Genomic DNA, 21,862 nt, shown 5'->3' with positions numbered 1-21,862 from the left:
ATGTATTCATCCATAGACCATTCAGTAGAACAGAACTGCACATATAGGATACATTAATGAAGTAACATATACATATATAAAAATTAACAGATTAGGATTGTATTAGGAGAGGATAGGGAAGGAAGTTATCCATGGCCTAATCAAAGGAGCCATCCCAGCAGTCACCTTAGCAACTTGAGAAAACAATGAAACACACAAGTCAGGATGGCCATATCAGAAATAAACCTCACTCCTCCAGAATGCAAATCCAGTGCATTAAGACTGGCATAGCCACCTCACTCGATACATACTCTACATGTGATTGCAAAATGCAACAGAAATAAATCAGTGGTATAACAAGAACATCAAATTATAAAAACACTACTGAAAAAGTGGAAACACATTACATAACACTGCTAAAAAGTACAACACACACAGTAAGTAAATCAATTATATAATAAAACGATGAAACTTTGATATAAAACACACTTAAAAAAATAAAACTACAAAAACGCACAACATAACACAGCTGAAAAGTATAATGTGTGAACATACAAAAAACTGTCAACACTATATTCATCTCCTCTAGGCTAGCACCAGATCCCTTCTCAGAGGAAGTGTATTGTACTGCATCTACAACAGAGGAAACAGAAAACAAGCAGTAGAAACTTTCTTTTGGAAATACCAACACAGCATAGATGGTACATCAGTTAACAGCATCAAAAGAACTCAACAGTAAATGAGGGCCTAATAATGCTATGAGCTAATGTATTCATTCACATTGCAGAAACACTTCTCAACAAGAAATGATTTTAACTCTGCTCTAAAAACCATTTCCATCTCCAAGATCTGTATGTATGGTAGCAGTGCATTACAAAGAATGACACCAAAATGGCTCACAAGTCTTTGAGTACAAGTTGTTCTAACTTGTTCTATATGAAGGGACCCACAGTTGTGAGTATTATAACTATTATAATCAGAGTTGGTTTGCACTTTGCAGGTCATCGAGTCTAGCCCTTGTCATCAATACGCATTTGCATATGTAGAGCAAACATAACTTTTTAAATAGGGGCTCGCAGTGAACCCTAGCAGAGCTATGTGACAAAATTTGGATGCCCCTTTTCTCTAATATAAAAAAAAATATTTTCTATAACATACAAAACCATTAATCAGCTATCACTTCTACCCCAGAAAATTATACAATAAGCTACAAAGGACTGGAAGTAACTAAAATAAGACAGTCTGGCCCAGTCTGAGGAGCAATCTTTAGAAATAATTTTCAGAGTAAAACATGCAAAACTGAGTCTCTTGGAAAGAGAATGATAAAGTGAAATGTTTATATTCTCAAGAGGTGTGTAGAGACTTTACTTTTCAGCCATTTGTTTGAAACTAAGTCCTTACATTTCTATTTTGTGTGCATTCAGTGAACTAATTTCTTTTCTGTGAAGAAAATTGTATGCAGAGACTTGTGTTTTGTTAGAGTGGTGTTGGTGGTGCTGGTGGTGGTGGTGGTGATGGTGATGATGGTGATGGTGGTTCTGATGCTGGTGTTGTTGTTGTTTTTGTTGATGGTGTTGTGTCAGATTTGAATTCAAGAACATATATCACACACTAAACTGTCTGGCTGCAAATTGATAAGAAAGTTTACAGATGTCAGTCTTCAGAACACACAACCAGGCTTAAGATAAATGCTGGCCTTTTGAAAGACCACTCCCAATTTCCTTCCCTATCCTTATTGTGCACCATCCCTAGTGAACTAGTTGTTGAAGGGGTGTTAAACCCTAATCTTATTTACTTGTAACTTCTGCTTCTTTTCAATTTCTTCATTTTTCATGTTTTATAAATGGAAATGAGGTTTGTTGAGAATGGCACAAGATGAGAATTTGAGCTGTTTGTTTCATTTTCCTAATAATGACATGGATTCTGCATCTGAATGCAATGAAAAGTCACCATGTAACATATTGATTTTAAGGCAGTAACATTTGGTTGTCAGACAAGTAATTATTTTATCTAGGGTTCAATCATATACCACTTTTACTTGCATTAGCTATAATATGAGAGACCCCCAAAGCAACTATGTTGTTGCAACCATCACCAAGATTTCACAAGCTGTGCAGAGGTTAGGGTGTTCACTTTGGCAACAGCATTAGGGGATGTGAAGATTTTTTCTAACTACAACAACAATGAGGCACTTGAGAAAGCTTTCGGCACATTGTAATTATTTAGCTCATTTTTGACACAAGAGTTGCTAGAACTTTAAGCATCCATGGTTTAGTTTAAGTGGATATTATTGTGTGTTTTGGCATGTCTACACTGGTTATGTGATTGTAGCTGTACAGAATACATTGGTAAATTTTGTGATGTGTTGACCAAAATGCTACTGTCGGACTCCTGAGTATAAGAAGCTGCTTATTTCATTTCCATCAGTTCTGTTGGTGAAACAGTTTGTGGTTAAACAAATGTTTATGTCTTATAAGAAAGGGAAAGAAGCATTGGAGATCAGGTAGTCAAATGACAGGCAGTGACAATTGCAGAGGGAAGAAAGACATTTATTACTGGTCAAACCCTGATTGTAATCATCTTGAACTTAAATGCTGTTTGCTCCAGCATCGCCTTTCTAGATGTGTCATGTGCATCAGAGCTCATGATGAAGATGATTTTCTTGGAATGTAATGTCACAGGCTTCTGTGGATATTACCGTCTTTCATAGGAGTTTTGTGGCTGTGCAACTGTCCATTCATGTTGTTTTATAGACAAAAGTTTTTGCCAATGTTGCAAATGGTCTTCATAACTCTGATGAATCCATTTGTCACTTAGGACAAAATGCTGGTCTACAAAACATGAAAATGTGGTCACATATTGAGAAAAGTTTTATCTCAAATGAATGTTCAAGAAAGATAAAAAAAATAATTGCATTTAAATGATGTGTCTATCATGTCTAGCAACACAGTTGGCTAAGACCACCTTCACAAGCTAGGAACCCTGTTTATGAGAGCATGGAAACTTTCAAAGGCTGCCTTGCCATTAAGCAGTGAACGCTTATAAAGTAAGTAAAGAATGGTTACAAGATTTTGTGTTTATCTGACCAAAACAGAGTTTGTTTCACATTCTGAGGTTTATACGCCATGACCTAAAGTAAATCAAGATTCCAGTTTCTCTTCTGGCGAGGATGTTACACTGAGACTTTGTGAGGCATTCACAATGTCTCATTGGGTTGTTGCCTTTGACAATTTCTTTGCCTTTTACTGATTAACCCTTACAGACAAGTGCATTGCATTATAATGTTAATGCTGGCACAGATTGTTGGAAAGAGCCTAAATAATGTTATAGTACAAAAAAATCTATCTTGTAGTATTATTGTATTGAAGTCTTAAACTCTTTAAAAGATTTATACACTTTCTATGGATTAGTAATATCAATTTAAAGATTAACATCACAAATAGTAAAAAAACAGTGATGCATCTTTCTTTCCATTTTCAATTGATATACAGTATATCTATTAGTTCTGTCAAATTTCAATGTTTTCTACATTATTTTATGTTTCATTCAAAATCAGAAACATGTTCTTTATCAAAACAATCATTTGTTATTGTTATCACATGACTTTGTCTCGTTTTTTATTAACTTCATACTGAAACCTTCTATTTTCATGTATTCAGTTCTTAGGTGCTTTGCATGTCATCCTTTCTTGTTTCTTTCATAGCCCTCATTTCTGTTCACAAGCCCTCATCTTTCTGTTGAAGGTCCTTGGTTTTCATCTTCTTGTGTTGTGATCTTCACCACTTTCTGTTTGGTGTATTTGGATAGGGATTTTGTCACTGCTCTCTTGTGTGTAACTGGTTGTAATAACTGAACTCCTAGTTGTCTTAGGAACAATCTTGTGACCAAATTATTGGTCTCATTATTTTTGTTAAATACTATTTGAGCATCCAGCAATATACAGGATACAAAAAAAAAATTGCACAGGGTTGAAGTCTTGTTTTTCTTGACCTGGAGTAGCTGGCCTAAATTTCATCCAATGTATTGTCTCTTGTTTTTGTGAAACTGTACATTTTGATAATTTCAGGCTTCTTTTCTCTCCTTTGGTATCATTTATTTTATTATCAAAGTGAATAGGTTAAACAAGTATCATATTCTTGCACTTTTTTGTCACATACAAGATGACTGGCACATCCTTTTGAAATCCAAATAAACTACTTTTTACTTCATGTTGCTTCACATTCACAAATTAGAAAGAAGTTCAGTTTTATTTTTGCAAATTATTCCACTCAAACTAAGTTTCTTCTTCAAAAGCTCTTTAGATAAGCTCCAACTAGTGAACCAACTGTCTGCCATTATATTATTGCCAGTCCTCTTAGTTGTCTTGCTCAGATGAATTACCACATCTTGTGGTAAGTTTGAAACTTCATCTAACCCATCTGACTTTTCCAACATGTATCTTCAAGGCAAGGACAAACAAGGATCTGGTGTCAGAGAGCATTAGAAATTTCAGATCATATTCAATGGCTTGCATGGTACATATTGACATATACTACACTTTCCTCTGACAGGAACTAACTGTTCATCAACTTTAGAATATTCAGACACTTTGTAGTTCTTATCATAGTTTTCCATAAAAGTTCAAATATTTCCCTAATAGGTGCAAGTTTATCTACTATATTTTCTTTCTCTCTTGCCTGCTTTGAATGTCATCAAACACTATGCATCTGAACAGGAACTCATAAAAACTCATCGTAGTGTGAAATATCTCAGTTTTAAAGTTGTTCATGTTGTACAGGTCCTTTAGGTTCATATTTCTAGAGTAATAAAATCTGGGCAAGATAAATAACCCAACAACACTGTAATTTCAGCCACATTGTTTCTTTGGCATTTCATTTCTGGACATAATCCCTCAAATTGCTTCTTACCTACACATTGGTATATACACATATTTGTTTTGAACATAGCTCCATCAGAAAACAAAAGGAAGTACTCTTAGATCAATTTTTAAGCAATTTAGGCTGCATCTTTCAGATCTTGTAGATGGGATAATAGTATTTTGAGGTCATGTCCTTACAGTGCTTATTTGACAGTTCTTCATCAATTTCATTGATATGTCATTTCCCAACTAAAAATTCACTATCACCATTCATCTATACATCAGCTTCATGTTCCAGTTCCTCACACTAATCTGTGTCTGATTTATCATATGTTTCTTCTCAAACAGTGGCAGAAAGCAAACTGACTCCAAGAATTTTATTTTTCTTGGAAAGAAGGTAGAATAGAGTTACTAGGCAACAATGGAGTCACTTAATATAACAAGAAATGCAACAACAGTGGTATAGCTATAAAATTTTTAAATGTGACACTTGGTATTATTTTGTTTTTTCGTTACATTAATACTAGTGTGGGCTGTTCTGAGTACCCTAGCGTATGTTTTTGACAACTGAAAATCAATGACAACTGAAATTTAGTGTGATCTAATTTAATTATTTACATATATGTTACACAGAAAGTTGACAAAAGTTGTATTTATTTATTTTATTTATCTCCTCTGAATCAATACTGTACATGACATGGACATGGCGATGCACAAACATACATTTGATGTTGGACATTGTGATAATTTGCTGGCTTGAAGTGATATGCCAAAAGTTTACACAAACATGAGCTTACATACATATTTTCTGACAAGTTATGGACACACAAATTTATGGACACACAAATTACATACTCAGTTACACATTTGTATTTTAGTGCTATATTCCTCTAACACATATACACAACAGTACCTGGTTGGATATTCTTTCTGCACTTAATTTGCTTAGTTGCAGATGATATAGATGCAAGATTTTTGCACATACTTGCATTAATGTTTTACTCTTTACAAAATTCTTTGCTGCAATTTGTTTCATGTTTCTTTCTGCCCATGTGGAGCAGAAATTCACTTGCACCATAGAAACAATGATCAAGTAGGAATGATTTTAATTTTTTATTAAATACAGTCAGGGAGTTACTGTTTTTTATTTCTGATGGCAGGCTATTGTATATTTCAATGCCTTTGTTGAGGGGAGAGTTTTTAAAGGCAGAGGTGTGCATTTCTTTAATATGGAGTTCCATTTTCTGTCTAGTACCATAGTCATGGACATTTACATTTTTATTAAATTTTGTAATATTACTTTTTACAAATTTGCATAGTTCTAGTATATACAGGCTGCCAAGGGGTAGGATGAGCAACTTTTGGAAGAGAGGTCTGCAGCCATCAGTCGGCTTTGCCTTGTTCATTATTCTTATAGCTCTCTTTTGGGTGAGGAGAATGTTTCGGCTATGTGTAGAGTCTCCCCAGAATATAATACCATACTGCATTACACTGTGGAATTGTGCATAGTAGGCTGTGTGAACAGTTTCTGGGCTTGCGCAGTATGCAAGGATTCGTAGGGCATAGCACACTTGGTTTAGCTTACTATTAGTTTTATTAATGTGTGTTTGCCATTTTAGATTATCCTGAATCCATAGGCGTAGAAATCTTGTTTCTATATTTGGGGATATTTCGGAACCGTGTAATTTCATATCAGGCGTAATTTTATTTGATCTTAGGTGGAAGTTTAGGTAAGTGGTTTTCTTTGTGTTAACTATGAGCTTGTTTTTCTCAAACCAATCACCAACTTCATCTGTATTTCCATTTATGGCCTCTTGGAGTTCATGTTCATTTTTGCTTGTTATGAGGATACTGGTATCATCTGCGAAGAGTGTACTGGTGCTGGAATTGATGTTTGATGGTAGATCATTTATGTGCACAAGGACGATTAGACATTTATGAAACATGAACTAATAATACAAGCAGTTTTTGATGTGTGGGGTGTCCACAGCATCTCGCACCACCACTAAAGGGTTTAACATGAAGTGTTTATTGGTGTGTTGTATGCATAATGCTATCAAAGTGCATGTATAATATTGCTCAGAATACGTAAAATCAAATACCTTTTTTACTGGTACCTCATATTTTTTTAATTCTTGGGTAACTTGCTGTTTTTTAGCCTGCAGACAGAGAGCTTCTAGTACAATGGATAGCAGGGTTCTGTATATCCTTGAAAATGCTTGCTGATAAGATGACCCCAATTTTTTATTCCATGGTGTGTTTTGGTAATTGAGAAGTGCTAAATATATGTTTGTTTTATCCATTGGGCACTTTGACAATAAACCGCCGGCTGTCTGAAAATAACGTTCAGTACGGCCATTGCTTCTGGGAAACCCAGGACTGATGATGAATCATATAAACAGTTAGCTGATGCTAAAATTTCCTAGAACTGAAGGGTGGTCAGTTATCCATTACTAGCACTTCAGGTATTCCAAACAAGCTGATCCAGTTACCTAATGTTCTCAAAACTTCTTCAGTAGTAGTGTTGGGTATGTCCTAAAATTCAAAAAATCCAGAGTAGCTGTCCACTATCAGTAAATATTTGTGTTTTCCAAAATAAAATCTGTAGCAATTATTTGCCTGGATAACTTCATGCTGATTTCACTATAATGGATTCATGTATCTCATGTCTTGAATACTGTTGACGTATGTTACATCTTGATATGTGATTCTTGATGTCTTATGTTATGTTTTCCAGTACACATATTCTTCAGCTTTTATGCAACAACTTTCTATGTCAAGGTGTCCTTCATAGATTGATTTCAGTGCCCTATAAATTAACTGTGCTGAAATAATTATCTCTTGTCCTTTAGAGAAAATTCCTTCAGCATAACCAATCATTTCTTTAAAGGTCCAAAAATGTAACAAAATCTTGAGGCATTTCCTTAACTGTATCTGTAAATCCTTGCATTATGTATGATAGAAGTAACTGTAATTCTTTATCCTGAAGTATATCTTCTATTAGTTGTGTCCTAATTCTAAAATGGTAAGTAAAACCGCAGTGCTTCTAGTTCTTCCATTTCTGCTTTATCTTCTTGTTCCTTGCAGTCTATACTTAGAATATCATTTACTAGTACATTTGACCCTTTAGTATAAATTACTGTAGGAGAATACGGCGAAACTTTTTTAAAGAAAATATGAGTTTTAATCTTGCAGGTGCACCTTGCAATGGTTTTTTTTTTAAAAAAAATGTCTCCAGTGGTTTGTGATCGCTTTCAATGATAATCTTTTTGCCATAAATATAAATAAAATAAAATAAATAAGTAAATACTCATGAAACATTTGGACTGCAAACTTAATTGCCTTGGCCTTTTTTCTATTTGTGGATATAAGTTTTGTGCTGGTGACGATTAGAGTATGTAACCAGCTGCTCACATTGCAGTAGGACAGCTCTATAGTTCTTTTGTGGAATCAACTGATAATTTCAGATCTTCACTTACATCATAATAATGAAACACTAGAAATGTTGTGAGACATTATTTTGGTAAGTGCTTCCTGTTGTGTCAAATTCCATTTACATTCAGCTTCTTTCCTTATCAGCTGCTGCAATGGATGTGTCAGTTCAGAAAGTTTGGTTTATACTTGTAATTCACATCCCTAATACACATTGGAGCCATTTTTTATTTTGAGGAGTTTGAAGTTCGTTAGTGGCACTTATTTTATCAGGATTAGGGTGAAGTCCACCTTCTGCTAAAATGTGACCTAAGAATTTTGTTTCCTTTATGCCAAATTTGCATTTGCCTTTATTCCATTTAATGCATACATTTTCCAATATCTGTATAACTTGCTTCATTCCTTCATTAAGTTTTTTATTGTTTTTTGCATAAATCAAAATAACATCCATCAAACATTCTACAGTCTTGATCTCATTTAGGAATTTAGATATGACTTGTTGAAAAAGATCTGGGACTGAAGGTAAGCAAAATGGTAATCTTGTGCAGCTGTATCTTCCCCACAGTGTGCTAAACATTAAATATTTCTAACACTCTAATTTGGCAAAATCTATTTTTCAGAGTCTAAACATGTGAAATATTTTGGTTCTGTCACCACTGTACTAATTTCTTCCAGCATCTTCATTCAATAGTGATCTTGAAGACTGATTTTATTAATTTCACTTGGATCCAAGCAAATATGAAGTTTCCCTTTCCTGAGTATGACTATCTAGAGTGAAACTGCAGTGTATTTTCTTCTATGAGCTGGATTACTCACATTTAAACCATTTTCTCCAGTTCATCTCATATTTAGTTTCTCAATTTATGTGGTAGTCTTTGGATAATGAATCTTCAAGTCGGCATCCTCTTTGAGGTCTATGTCATGCACAAAATCTTTAACACATTTGAAGACTGAAAAATTTCCTCATCCCAAAGGTAGATTCCTAGCACATTTACTTTTATCTACTCTACTCTTTTGTCAGATTCAGTTTTGAAGACGTTTCTCATCCTAAGATTACCTGAAAATCAGGTTCCACCATTGAAAGCTTCACATTTGCTAGACAGTTCCCAATCTTACAGAAGAGTGTGGCTTCTCCCAGAATATCTACCTTACTTGTACTACAGATAAGTAGTTTTTTTGTCACTGAATCTGATGTACTGGCACCTGCTACATTGCTATTTTTTCTGGTTATGACATTACATTTTGCTCTGTGTCAAGTTTGGCTTCTACTCTTACATTATTTTTAAAAATTACAGTTTCACACCAGTCTTTGTCAAAATTAGTCATTCCACACAGCACTTATAAAAATTTCAGACTGTTCACTGGAAGAATGAATTTCATTTATAAAGCTATATTGTTAGTCATTTTTACTTTACTTTTACATTTGTTTGTAAAATGGCCCATTTTGTAGTAATTATGACATTTGCTTCTAAAGGCTGGCCATTTCTCAACAGGATGACTACCACCACACCTTAAACAATCTTTTATTATATTTACCTTTACGTTAGAGTATTGTTTTCTGTTGTTTCTGGACTTAGAATTGTTATTACATCTCCATGTTCCACTTCTGAGTTAATAATAGTCATCTGCATTGAGGTTAATACACATGTTGATTGTTTTACAAATATCAGTTACTTTATCTAATATGAGATCTGTCTGTGTCAACATCCCTTTTTTAATCTCTTCACTGTAAATACCCATAACAATTTTGTCTTGCAAAATTGTACTCAGAAGTGTAAAATTCATCAAATGTTTCACCAGGTTTTCATTGTAAGGAGTTAAATATGTGTCTTTCAAATATTATATTTAATTTGGGATAAAGTAATTGTCAAACAGTTTTGAAATCATTTGGAGATCTCATTCTTCAATGGTGCCAAGTTTAAATGTATTATATGAGGTATAACAGGTATAAGTACAGGTATTTCTATTGGTGACTGAGGACAGTGTACAGAACAACATTACATTAGTATTTACATGATTGCAGTTTTACAATTATAGCTGCTGCAAGTCATATATTTTTATATTGGGTAGTATCTCCAAGTAAATTTGGCAAGAGCAAGCCATTAATGACCTTTTCCCCCCAGATAGCAAGTCAGGTACTGAAGTGTGGACACGTGTAAGCAAAATGGTTAATCCAAACTGACAGGCATAGTCTACTTAATGGTGCAGTTACAACCATATAGGAAACATCAAGTCATAAAGTTTGTGATGTGTTTGTGGAAAGATAACTCAAGGCAGGAAAAACAACCAACCCACTGATGTGTGTACATATTAAGGTACCACACATAAAAATATCTGCACTTACTACCCATTATACCCTGTATGTAACCAAGGCTTCTTTACCAATTGTGGACATAAATATTGCTACTTGCATATTTCCTGGTTTGGTATTTATTTGAGTTGTCATGGCCTAGAAGTCATATTACTGCTTCCACAGTTTCCAAACATTCAACAAGTTTTCCATATTCACCACCTACACTTCTGGTGGATGTAATCCCACAACTGGACTATTGTTTGTCAGAATTTCTGTTTCCATAATAGTATTGGTGCTGTTAATCGACATTATATTCGTAAAACTATTTTTTAGCTTCTGGCACATAACATGAAGCAGTTTATTGGTGCATGGCATATATAATACCAGCAAAGTGTGTACATCTTATTGGCCAGAATATAAGGACAATCAGAGTACACATTTGCATGAAATAGAGTGAGGATTCTTTGATCAAGACACTGTACTCACATTTTGGAGGAACAAGGTTCAAATCCCCATCTGACTATCCAGATGCAAGTTTTACTGCTTCCCTACATCAATCACAGTGAATACCCAAATGGTTTCTAATACTCTTATAATTAATAGACATTAAACGTTATTCCTTCTTCCATTTATACAGTAGGCACAGTCAATTTGAATAGAAAGTGTTTTCATTACATGATGTAGAGGAGAACTCATTTAATTGAAGTGTGGTAAATTTGTTTTCCATAGAACTGGAAATGTGTGTGTCATAAAATTCTAAGATAAGAAGCTTGTGACAACCCTCTCAACTGCTTTGATATGTGGGTTTGTGAGATTAAGGGACTTGTTTGCTGTGAACCAGCCAAGAGCCTGTTAAGCTATTATTTAGATTGTGTCTGATGTAATCAGTATGCTAGAATCCTCATCAAACATTATAATTTTTGAATGGCTATTTAAAGTCATTGAAAAGTTACTTACAAAGGTTATAAACATGAGCATAGTGCACATGGAATGTTACAAGGTTCCCTGTTCTACATTACCACATTGTGAGTTTGATTTTATTCCAATGGTCCAGTTACTCAATGTCATCCTCTGTTTTTTGCTATGAAGATAAACACCACAGAGTGTCACTAATGTCATAACCTTTGCTGTTATTAAGCCACTCTTTAAGAAAGGTGATAAAAGAGATGTCAATAGCTATCAACCTGTTTCACTGCTGACATTATACTCCAAAATTTTTGAGAAGATGATGTATTCTAGAAGTGTATCTCACCTTAGCAACAATAGTATCCTTAGCAAATCACAGTTTGCATTTCAGAAGGATTGCTCTACTTACAAGGGAACCTCCCCATCGCACCCCCCTCGGATTTAGTTATAAGTTGGCACAGTGGATAGGCCTTGAAAAACTGAACACAGATCAATCAAGAAAACAGGAAGAAGTTGTGTGGAACTATGAAAAAAATAAGCAAAATATACAAAGTGAGTAGTCCACACTCAAGATAGGCAACATCAAGAATAGTGTAGGCACAAGGTCGTTGTGGTCCCGTGGTTAGCGTGAGCAGCTGTGAAACGAGAGGTCCTTGATTCAAGTCTTCCCTCGAGTGAAAAGTTTAATTTTTTATTTTCAGACAATTATTATCTGTTCGTCATCACTTTTTTGGCAGTGATTATCACATCCACAAGAAAACCTAAATCGGGCAAGGTAGAAAAATCTTTTTACCCATTCGCTAAGTGTACAAGTTAGGTGCGTTGACAACATATTCCTGTCATGTGACGCACATGCAGTCACCAGTATCGTATAGAATATATCATACGTGTTTTCCTGTGGAGGAGTCGGTGGACCTATGACCTTGCGATCAAATGTTTTCGGTTCCCATTGGAGAGGCACGTCCTTTCGTCTACTAATCGCACGGTTTTGCGGTGCGGTCGCAAAACATAGATACTAAACTTATTACAGTGAACAGAGACGTCAATGAACGAATGGACAGATCATAACTTTGTGAAAATAAAGAAAGTAAACTTTTCATCCGAGGGAAGACTAGAACCAAGGACCTCTCACTCCACAGCTACTCACACTAACCACAGGACCACGGTGCTCTTGAGCCTACACTATCCTTGATGTTGCCTATCTTACACATGGAGTACTCAGTTTGTATATTTTGCTTATTTTTTTTCATAGTTCCACACAACTTCTCCCTGTTTTCTTGATTGATCTGTGTTCAGTTTTTCAAGGCCTATCCACTGTGCCAACTTATAACTAAATCTGAGGGGGGTGCGATGGGGAGGTTCTCTTGTTAGAATGCCATTTGCATGTTCACTTACCAGATTGTACATGTATTAAATAATCAAATAGCACCAATTGGTATTTTTTTCATCTTGTCTAAGGCATCTGACTGCCTGAAGCACAGTATTCTCCTAGATAAATTGACTTTTTATAGGACTGATTTTATAGCCATGCAATGGATCTTATCTAACCAAAAGAATGCAGAAAGTTGTACTTAGTAATTCAAATAATACAGTTCAGGGACATAATTCATGGTGGGAATAAATCACTTATAGGGTTCCCCAGTGTCCAATCTTAGGTCCACTACTGTTTCTCATATACAGAGTCCACAAGAGAAATATATACACTCTTTAAGGAATGAAAAGTATTACTTATGTGTTTATTTTACATTTAATAATTGATCACATATGTTGTGCAACCTTGCAACCTTCAGTTTAGCGCATGGTTACTTTAAATGTTCAAAATGTTCACCGTTGGTGGCTATACACATAACAGAATGATGAGTGGTCGCCGCAACTATGTCAGTCAATGTTATAGTGGAGACTGCTGCACATGTTGCTGTAATATCCTGGCAAAGTTCCTCCACTGCACATGGCTTACATCGATAGACATTATCTTTCGCAGTTCCGCACAAGTAAAAGCCCATAGGTGTTAGATCTTGTGACCATGGAAGGAACTCAATGGGCCCTCTTCATCCAACCCAGTGCCCCGGAAAATTATCATCCAGGAAAGCTCGTATGGCTAGGTGGTACTGTAGTGGTGCCCTGTCTTGTTGGTAGAAGACCTCATCATCAGCTCCATAAAGAACACATATACCTGGCAAAACTGATGTGCATAACATTTCCAGGTACACTTCTCCAGTGACAGTAGCATCAAAGGAAAGGGTCCTACCAAGCCCCTAGATGATAGTCCACTCAACACATGAACCCCTGGTAGATTGACCACTTTATCCACATAAATATGTGGATTTTCAGGTGCCCATACTGTTATGCCAATTCACAGTGCCATTAAGTTTAAATTGTGCCTCATCACTCTGCACTACCTTTGTCACAAATTGTTCATCATCAGTTACCATTTGCTGATACCATTTGCAAAATTGCATTTGGCAATCAGGATCGTCATCATTAATCACAATCAGTAATTGTGGAATGTAAGCATTCCATTTTGCAACTTTCAGAATTCTTCGTACACTTGTCATTCCAACCCCCACTTCACATGCAAATTGTGTAGCAGATTTCTGTGGAGAATTAAGAAACGTTTCCAACATGAGAGCCAACAAAGCAGGACTTGTAACTGTACGCTGTCTTCCACAACTTCCTTTGTGAATATCACAAATTGTTCTATGCAATTCAAACTTCTCAATGATGCAGTTAGTTGTTAGGTGGGTTGGTGTTTCTGTTTCAAACTCCTGCCTTCACTGACATTGCACTTCAATGGCATTATCAAACTTGAAAAACCACTTCACAATACATTTTTGTTGCTCGAATATTAAGCGTGCTCCAGCTATCTTGTTTCCTCAGTACTGAAATGAAAGTACTGACATCTGTTGAGCTGAGGACCGTACTACAACACGCTTGTAATTCAAATCAAATGACAGTACTGATATCTCGATAGAGCCTGACAAAGAGTGTATACATTTTTCTGGCAGACTCTGTATGTAAACAATCTTCTTTCTAGTACATAACAGCAGGATTAGTCCTTTTTGTAGATGACACTGGTATTGTCATCAATCCAAGCATACATATACAAACAGAAGAAATGGTAGACAAAGTTCTTAAAAGTACAGTTGACTGGTTTTCTGTGGATGGTCTAACTCTCAATTTTGAAAAAGACACAACATATTCAATTCTGCAAACACAGGGTGAGGAAATAATAAATAGGATGGAAATTTCAAAATTCTTAGGTGTCCATATTGATGAGAATTTAAACTGGAACTCCTGAAACAACTTAGTTCAGCCACATTTGCACTTATAATCATTGAATCATTGCATATCTTGCAAAGAGATAAATCAGTAAGGTGACATGTTTTGCATATTTTCCTTCCATGTCATACAGATAATGTTCTGGGGTAACTCATCTTTAAAAAAGGAAATTTTCACTGTCCAAAAACCTGCTTTAAAAATATGTAGAGCTCACCCATGACCATATTGCTGACATCTGTTGGAGGAGTTAGACATTCTGACTACTGATTCACAATACATTTATTCCCTCATGAAGTTTGTTGTAAATAATCCACTACAGTTCAAAAAGAACAATGAAGTACATAATTACAATACCATTAAAATGATAATCATTACTACACATTATGGTAGTCTGAGCAAAGTAAAATTCGATAACAAACTGAGAAAGTTTATCCTTAACAACTCCTTCTATTCTGCAGAAGAATTTCTATTACTGTAACGTGTAAAAGATGTACAGATTAATTTGTGATGTGAATGTAAAATTGCACATTCCAAATCACTATGATCTTTCATGCAAAATGGTCCAAGGAACATGTAACTAACTTTCGGTTTACAAGGGTGAGTTTTGTCATCTTTTGCAGATGTCAACCAAGGGATGAGTAAGATTACAGCCATAATCAAGATGATTTTATCATAATTTTTATTGTATTTCTAGGGGATTTCATACCAAGTCATACAGATAAAAAGTGAATGTGTCACATTACTATTTCAAAGTTTGCTGAAAGAAATATATGTTGAAGTTACACATGATACCTCTCCAAGACTGCAATATTTTGATTTTCTGATGATTTGTTAAAATGTTACAGACCTCTCTAAATGAGAGTATTCGTGACAATGTTGTAACAAAAGCAAAAACTGAAAAATTGTAATAAAGAAACAAAAAGAGATAGAGATATGAATTCATTTTCAATAAAGACTTTGTTCCCAATACTATGAGATGTGATTGATACGTACACACTTCCGAGGCCCCAGTTTTTTTTTTTTTTTTTTTCAAATTTCAAAATTATGTTTTGAAAATATGAATAGTCACAGGATGTTAACTGTCTTGTGTCTTGAGAAATGATAAAGTGGAAGGACTGCTATCTGTCTGCTATAATATTAAGGCATGAAATTCTCAAATCACCAAAATATTTGTACATAAAGACAAAAGTGTCTGAAATTTTTTGGTTATTTAGAAATTATTTTCTCCAAAACCCCCATCCTAAACATTCCAAAGGTTTCATGGTATATTAGTTGGTCATTGTACTTAGGGAACATACAGTCAGAGTGGCAATACTTGTCTGTACAAAATGCTAGAAATTTTTTAAATAGACCTAGCTCTACCGTCAAGGTCATAAAATCATGGACACTTAAATATTTAAATTGATCGCTGATTTTAAGTAAATGTCATGCAAAACAGGTTTTTCTGAATTGAAATAATTACTTTACAACATTATAAGTGAGTGGGAAAACAATTCATAGTTTTCTTTGAAAGCATTTTATAACAAAAATGAGATACAGAATATTTATACCCACTTTTCTTTTTATAATATTATGCACATATTATTATTGTCTTCTGATATGATTTTACCTCTTCATGACTTTCCATGAATTAAAATTGCCTACAATCTAGCAACCAACACCGCATTGTTGAAAAGAGTTAATTTGTTTTTTTCATCTGCTTCTCACTGAACTTGTATAGCCCAGCTGTATTTGCACATGGACAAGCATGATCCAACAAGAGCAGTACTTGGGACATGGGAACTGCACACTGATCTTTTGATGATGGCCATCTGCAGCTCATGAGAGACACTTATTATGTTTCCCACCCACTGCTGATTATCATGCACACAGGAAATGAGAAATGAAGTGGCTCACTGCAAAGGTTTCTAACATACACTGACATCTCTGCATTTCACACACAGCAACAGGCTGCATTTTGTGGAGAACCATTCTTGCAATGTATGTGCCACTCTGGGATGCAACCCAGTAGTGACTTGATTGAATTCATACCACAGGCTTCATAGCAGACCACTCTTCTCTCTTTTTTTAAATGGAATTTCCTTAATGTACCTTAATTTAGAATTAAAAGTTTCATGTTTGTTATTAATGTTGATATGATGTGTACAAACCCAGTAGCATTTCTTATGGCATCAACAGCTTCATGCTGGAGATTAAATCTTGTGGCAAGCTGTTTACAGAGACCTCTTACTTCATAATATGCACTTTTTCCATAACCTGTTGCTGAAAATATCCATTTTTTGTCTGAATTCCTGTACTACAGTGTTGACCAAGCTCATAAAGCTGAAAGCATTTTTAAAAAGAGATGCTGTGTCATCAGTCACATACACATGTTTAGGAAATGCATGGCTTCTAGATGTTATGTCATCAGTTATCATGCTGACAGTATAGCATGCATGTGTACTGTCATGAATGAGATATCACTGACAATACCAAAACATTGTAATGTCCCATGGAAGTCAACAACACCTGTTATGTGTGCCAGAGGTAACTTTGAATTTCGTTCTGCAAAGCTATAGACCACTTCTCAGCAAATGAAGAGCTAATGTCTCAGTATTTTGGGATGTGGCTGATTTTACTTCTGCTATGGCCTGTCTCTGAATTTTCCAGATGTGAAGGTCAGCTATTCCTTTCATGACCCGATGCCTAACCTCTATAACAAACTTCTCTGACTCTACTGTCTTTCTCACCAATTCTCGTCCCTCACACAATGCGTTGGTTATGTCAATGTCAGTATCCTGAATGTGTAATGCTTCAATAGTAATCGCTTCAGCACCATGATACATTGCACACTTCTGCAACCAACATTTATCTTGTGGCTCTTGATATATACACAAAACCATCAGCTCCATCTCTGTGTATTTCTTTCCTGTGACACTGCGTATGGCAAAACAAACAAGTTTCAAATTAATCATCAAGGGTACACGAGTGGGCCTTCGGCTCCGAAAGCCCATATCGGTGTTCCATTGAATGGGTTGCACGCTGACACTTGTTGATGGCCCAGCACTGAAACCTGCAGCAATTTGCGGAAGGGTTGCACTTCTGTCACGTTGATCGATTCTCTTCAGTCGTCATTGGTCCCGTTCTTTCAGGGTCTTTTTCCCGCCGCAGCCAAGTCGGAGATTTGACGTTTTCCTGATATTCACGGTACACTCGTGAAATGGTCATACGGGAAAATCCCATCTTCATTGCTACCTCGGAGATGCCGCGTCCCATTGCTCGTGCGGTGATTATAACATCACGCTCAGACTCACTTAAATCTTGATAACCTGCCATTGTAGCAGCAGTAACCATTCAACTGCGCCAGACATTTGTTGTCTTATTAGGCATTGCCGACCGCAGCGCTGTATTCTGCCTGTTTTAAATATCTCTGTATTTGAATACTCATGCCTATACCAGATTCTCTGGTGTCTCAGTGTATTTGATGAGAGTTATTGTCAAGTCTCAAAGAGCTGTAATTTGGCCATCTTTAAGAATCTCTGACACTTCGCCACTTCCTGGAGCATGTTCTGCACAAAGGCAGTGCGAGCGTCAGTCGTCCAAAACCCCAGTTCTGGGACTTATCCGTTTCCGGCGACGCGCTCATAGTGTCTGCACCTGAACTCGCATGAGGCGGAAACGGTCAACTAGCCAGGCTGGCTGCGGTGCGCCCTCTGCCGGCTAGCGTTCAGCCGTGTGATAAATTCATCTCTCCTCAGCAACAGGCCTAGGTGGGTGAATAACTCGACCACATACTCGCATTGTTACGGGACACTGTGGGCAAAAAAATTTCATTATGATGAGATTTGATAAAGCCAAGCAAAGATAATATACGAATTCGATTACTACTATGGATAATGCAGTGCTTGTGGCAAGTAGCGAAAATCTTACAGTTTAGTTACCAAAATGTCTACACATTCTCAAAACGACTCTTGGTTACTAATGAAGGCTTCTTGAAGTGGAGTGTGCGGAGGTTTCAAACTTACTGGAAGATTACACTTGTCTGCCAGACTGGGATTCGAACCTGGGACCTTTGCCTTTTGTGGGCTGGTGCTCTCTCTACTTTTTATGGTTTGTACCTCAATCTAAAGGAACCCTTATGGTATCACTTTGTCGTCCATATGTCTGTCTGTTTCTCTGATTGTAAAAAACCTTTTTCTTAGGAACATGTAGACGTATAAGACAAGACTGTTGATATTTTTAAAAATACCGGAAATACGATATATTGATATTTAAAAATATATCATTATTGGCTTTTTCTTGTGTACATTAATGATCTCTCATCAGTTACACTGCCAGAAGCAGAATTCGTTTTGTTTGCAGATGACACAAGTATTGCAATAAATAGTATGTCAAGTGTAGTTCTAGAGACATCTGCTAATGATATTTTCATGGATATTAAAAAATGGTTTTAAGCCAACTCATTGACATTAAACTTCGAAAAGACTCACTATATGCAATTCAGAACCTGGAAGAGGTCTCCACACAGCATATGCATAAAGTATGAAGAAGACCAGATAGAAGAAGTTGGTAGTCTTAAATTCCTGGGATTACAACTTGACAATAAATTCAGTTGGGAGGAGCACACCGCAGAACTGCAGAAACGCCTTAACAAATCTGTATTTGCAATTCGAGTGTTAGCAGACATAGGTGACATAAAAATGAAAAAGCTTGCATACTTTGCCTACTTTCATTCCATAATGTCATATCGTATAATAGTTTGGGGTAACTCTTCAAGTCAAACAAAAGTTTTCACTTTTCAGAGTCCAAAAGCGTGTAATACGTACTATTTCTGGAATAAATTCACGGATGTCCTCAAAGAACTGGGTATACTAACTACGGCCTCTCAGTATATTTACTTTCCAACAAACAGCTCAGTTCATACATACAATACCAGGAACAAAAATGATCTGCACAAGAACTTAAAAGCACTTACTTTACTTCAAAAAGGGGTCCACTACTCAGGTACACTCATCTTCAGTAATTTGCCAGCAAACATAAAAAATTTAGTTACAAATAAGATCAGTTTAAAAGGAGCCTGTGAGACTTACTAGTGACCAACTCCTTCTACCCCACTGACGAATTTTTTAATAGATACAAACGATGTATTGTATATACTCATAGTATTAGTACTGTTATTTCAGATTAAAAAAGGAAGTATTGTATATACTCATACTATTAGCATTGTTATTTCAGCTTAAAAAAAAATTGACAAGTTCCACATCCACGAGCATCTCTTCAGGACGGATCTATGGAACGAAAAACTAATCTAATCATACATCGATAAAAATGTATCGTTATATCGACGAAGAAACATCGAAGTACTTGCCTATAACAAAATCGATCGCACATTGTAAATACACTGTCAGTTTCAGAACTTATATTTAAGTACGAAATGGACAGTGTCTTGAAATGAGGCTATAAGATGAACATCAGCAGAAGCAAAATAAGGATATTGGAATGCAGTCAAACTCAATCAGGTGATGCTGAGGGAAATAGATACAGAAGGATGTTGGTTGCAGTACTTACACTGAGATGAAGAGTGTTGCACATGATAGAGTAGCATGGAGAGCTCCATCGGACCAATCTTTGGACTGAAGACCACAACAACAACATACACTCCTGGAAATTGAAATAAGAACGCCGTGAATTCATTGTCCCAGGAAGGGGAAACTTTATTGACACATTCCTGGGGTCAGATACATCACATGATCACACTGACAGAACCACAGGCACATAGACACAGGCAACAAAGCATGCACAATGTCGGCACTAGTACAGTGTATATCCACCTTTCGCAGCAATGCAGGCTGCTATTTTCCCATGGAGACGATCGTAGAGATGCTGGATGTAGTCCTGTGGAACGGCTTGCCATGCCATTTCCACCTGGCGCTTCAGTTGGACCAGCGTTCGTGCTGGACGTGCAGACCGCGTGAGACAACGCTTCATCCAGTCCCAAACATGCTCAATGGGGGACAGATCCGGAGATCTTGCTGGCCAGGGTAGTTGACTTACACCTTCTAGAGCACGTTGGGTGGCACGGGATACATGCGGACGTGCATTGTCCTGTTGGAACAGCAAGTTCCCTTGCCGGTCTAGGAATGGTAGAATGATGGGTTCGATGATGGTTTGGATGTACCGTGCACTATTCAGTGTCCCCTCGACGATCATCAGTGGTGTACGGCCAGTGTAGGAGATCGCTCCCCACACCATGATGCCGGGTGTTGGCCCTGTGTGCCTCGGTCGTATGCAGTCCTGATTGTGGCGCTCACCTGCACGGCGCCAAACACGCACATCATTGGCACCAAGGCAGAAGCGACTCTCATCGCTGAAGATGACACGTCTCCATTCGTCCCTCCATTCACGCCTGTCGCGACACCACTGGAGGCGGGCTGAACGATGTTGGGGCGTGAGCGGAAGACGGCCTAACGGTGTGCGGGACCGTAGCCCAGCTTCATGGAGACGGTTGCGAATGGTCCTCGCCGATACCCCAGGAGCAACAGTGTCCCTAATTTGCTGGGAAGTGGCGGTGCGGTCCCCTTGGCGTGCATCCGTGCGTCGCTGCGGTCCGGTCCCAGGTCGACGGGCACGTGCACCTTCCGCCGACCACTGGCGACAACATCGATGTACTGTGGAGACCTCACGCCCCACGTATTGAGCAATTCGGTGGTACGTCCACCCGGCCTCCCGCATGCCCACTATACGCCCTCGCTCAAAGTCCGTCAACTGCACATACGGTTCACGTCCACGCTGTCGCGGCATGCTACCAGTGTTAAAGACTGCGATGGAGCTCCGTATGCCACGGCAAACTGGCTGACACTGACGGCGGCGGTGCACAAATGCTGCGCAGCTAGCGCCATTCGACGGCCAACACCGCGGTTCCTGGTGTGTCCGCTGTGCCGTGCGTGTGATCGTTGCTTGTACAGCCCTCTCGCAGTGTCCGGAGCAAGTATGGTGGGTCTGACACACCGGTGTCAATGTGTTCTTTTTTCCATTTCCAGGAGTGTATTTAAGAGTTGATTTATATCTAGATATTCTGTAAATCAACAAGCTAGCGGCCTACTTTGCCCCTTTGAGCAAGAACTGAGAGGCAAATG

At 37.2% G+C, this 21,862-nt stretch overlaps 1 long non-coding RNA gene across 2 annotated transcripts; it reads right to left on the bottom strand.

The window, feature by feature from the left end:
• Positions 1–416: 416 nt before the first annotated feature.
• On the bottom strand, positions 417–20,039 carry LOC124711860. Of its 2 annotated transcripts, none has more exons than XR_007005537.1 (2): positions 19,942–20,039; positions 417–612 (listed from the first exon to the last, which is right to left on the bottom strand). It is a non-coding gene; the product is annotated as an uncharacterized LOC124711860 (long non-coding RNA). The 2 variants fall into 2 exon arrangements; XR_007005538.1 differs by lacking the exon at positions 19,942–20,039 and adding an exon at positions 19,817–19,914.
• Between the last annotated feature and the right edge of the window lie 1,823 nt (positions 20,040–21,862).

Source organism: Schistocerca piceifrons, chromosome 1 (assembly GCF_021461385.2).
Source record: "Schistocerca piceifrons isolate TAMUIC-IGC-003096 chromosome 1, iqSchPice1.1, whole genome shotgun sequence".
Lineage (NCBI taxonomy): Eukaryota > Metazoa > Arthropoda > Insecta > Orthoptera > Acrididae > Schistocerca > Schistocerca piceifrons.
Note: the sequence above shows the minus strand (reverse complement) of the source record. Positions and strands in the feature narration are given on the sequence as shown.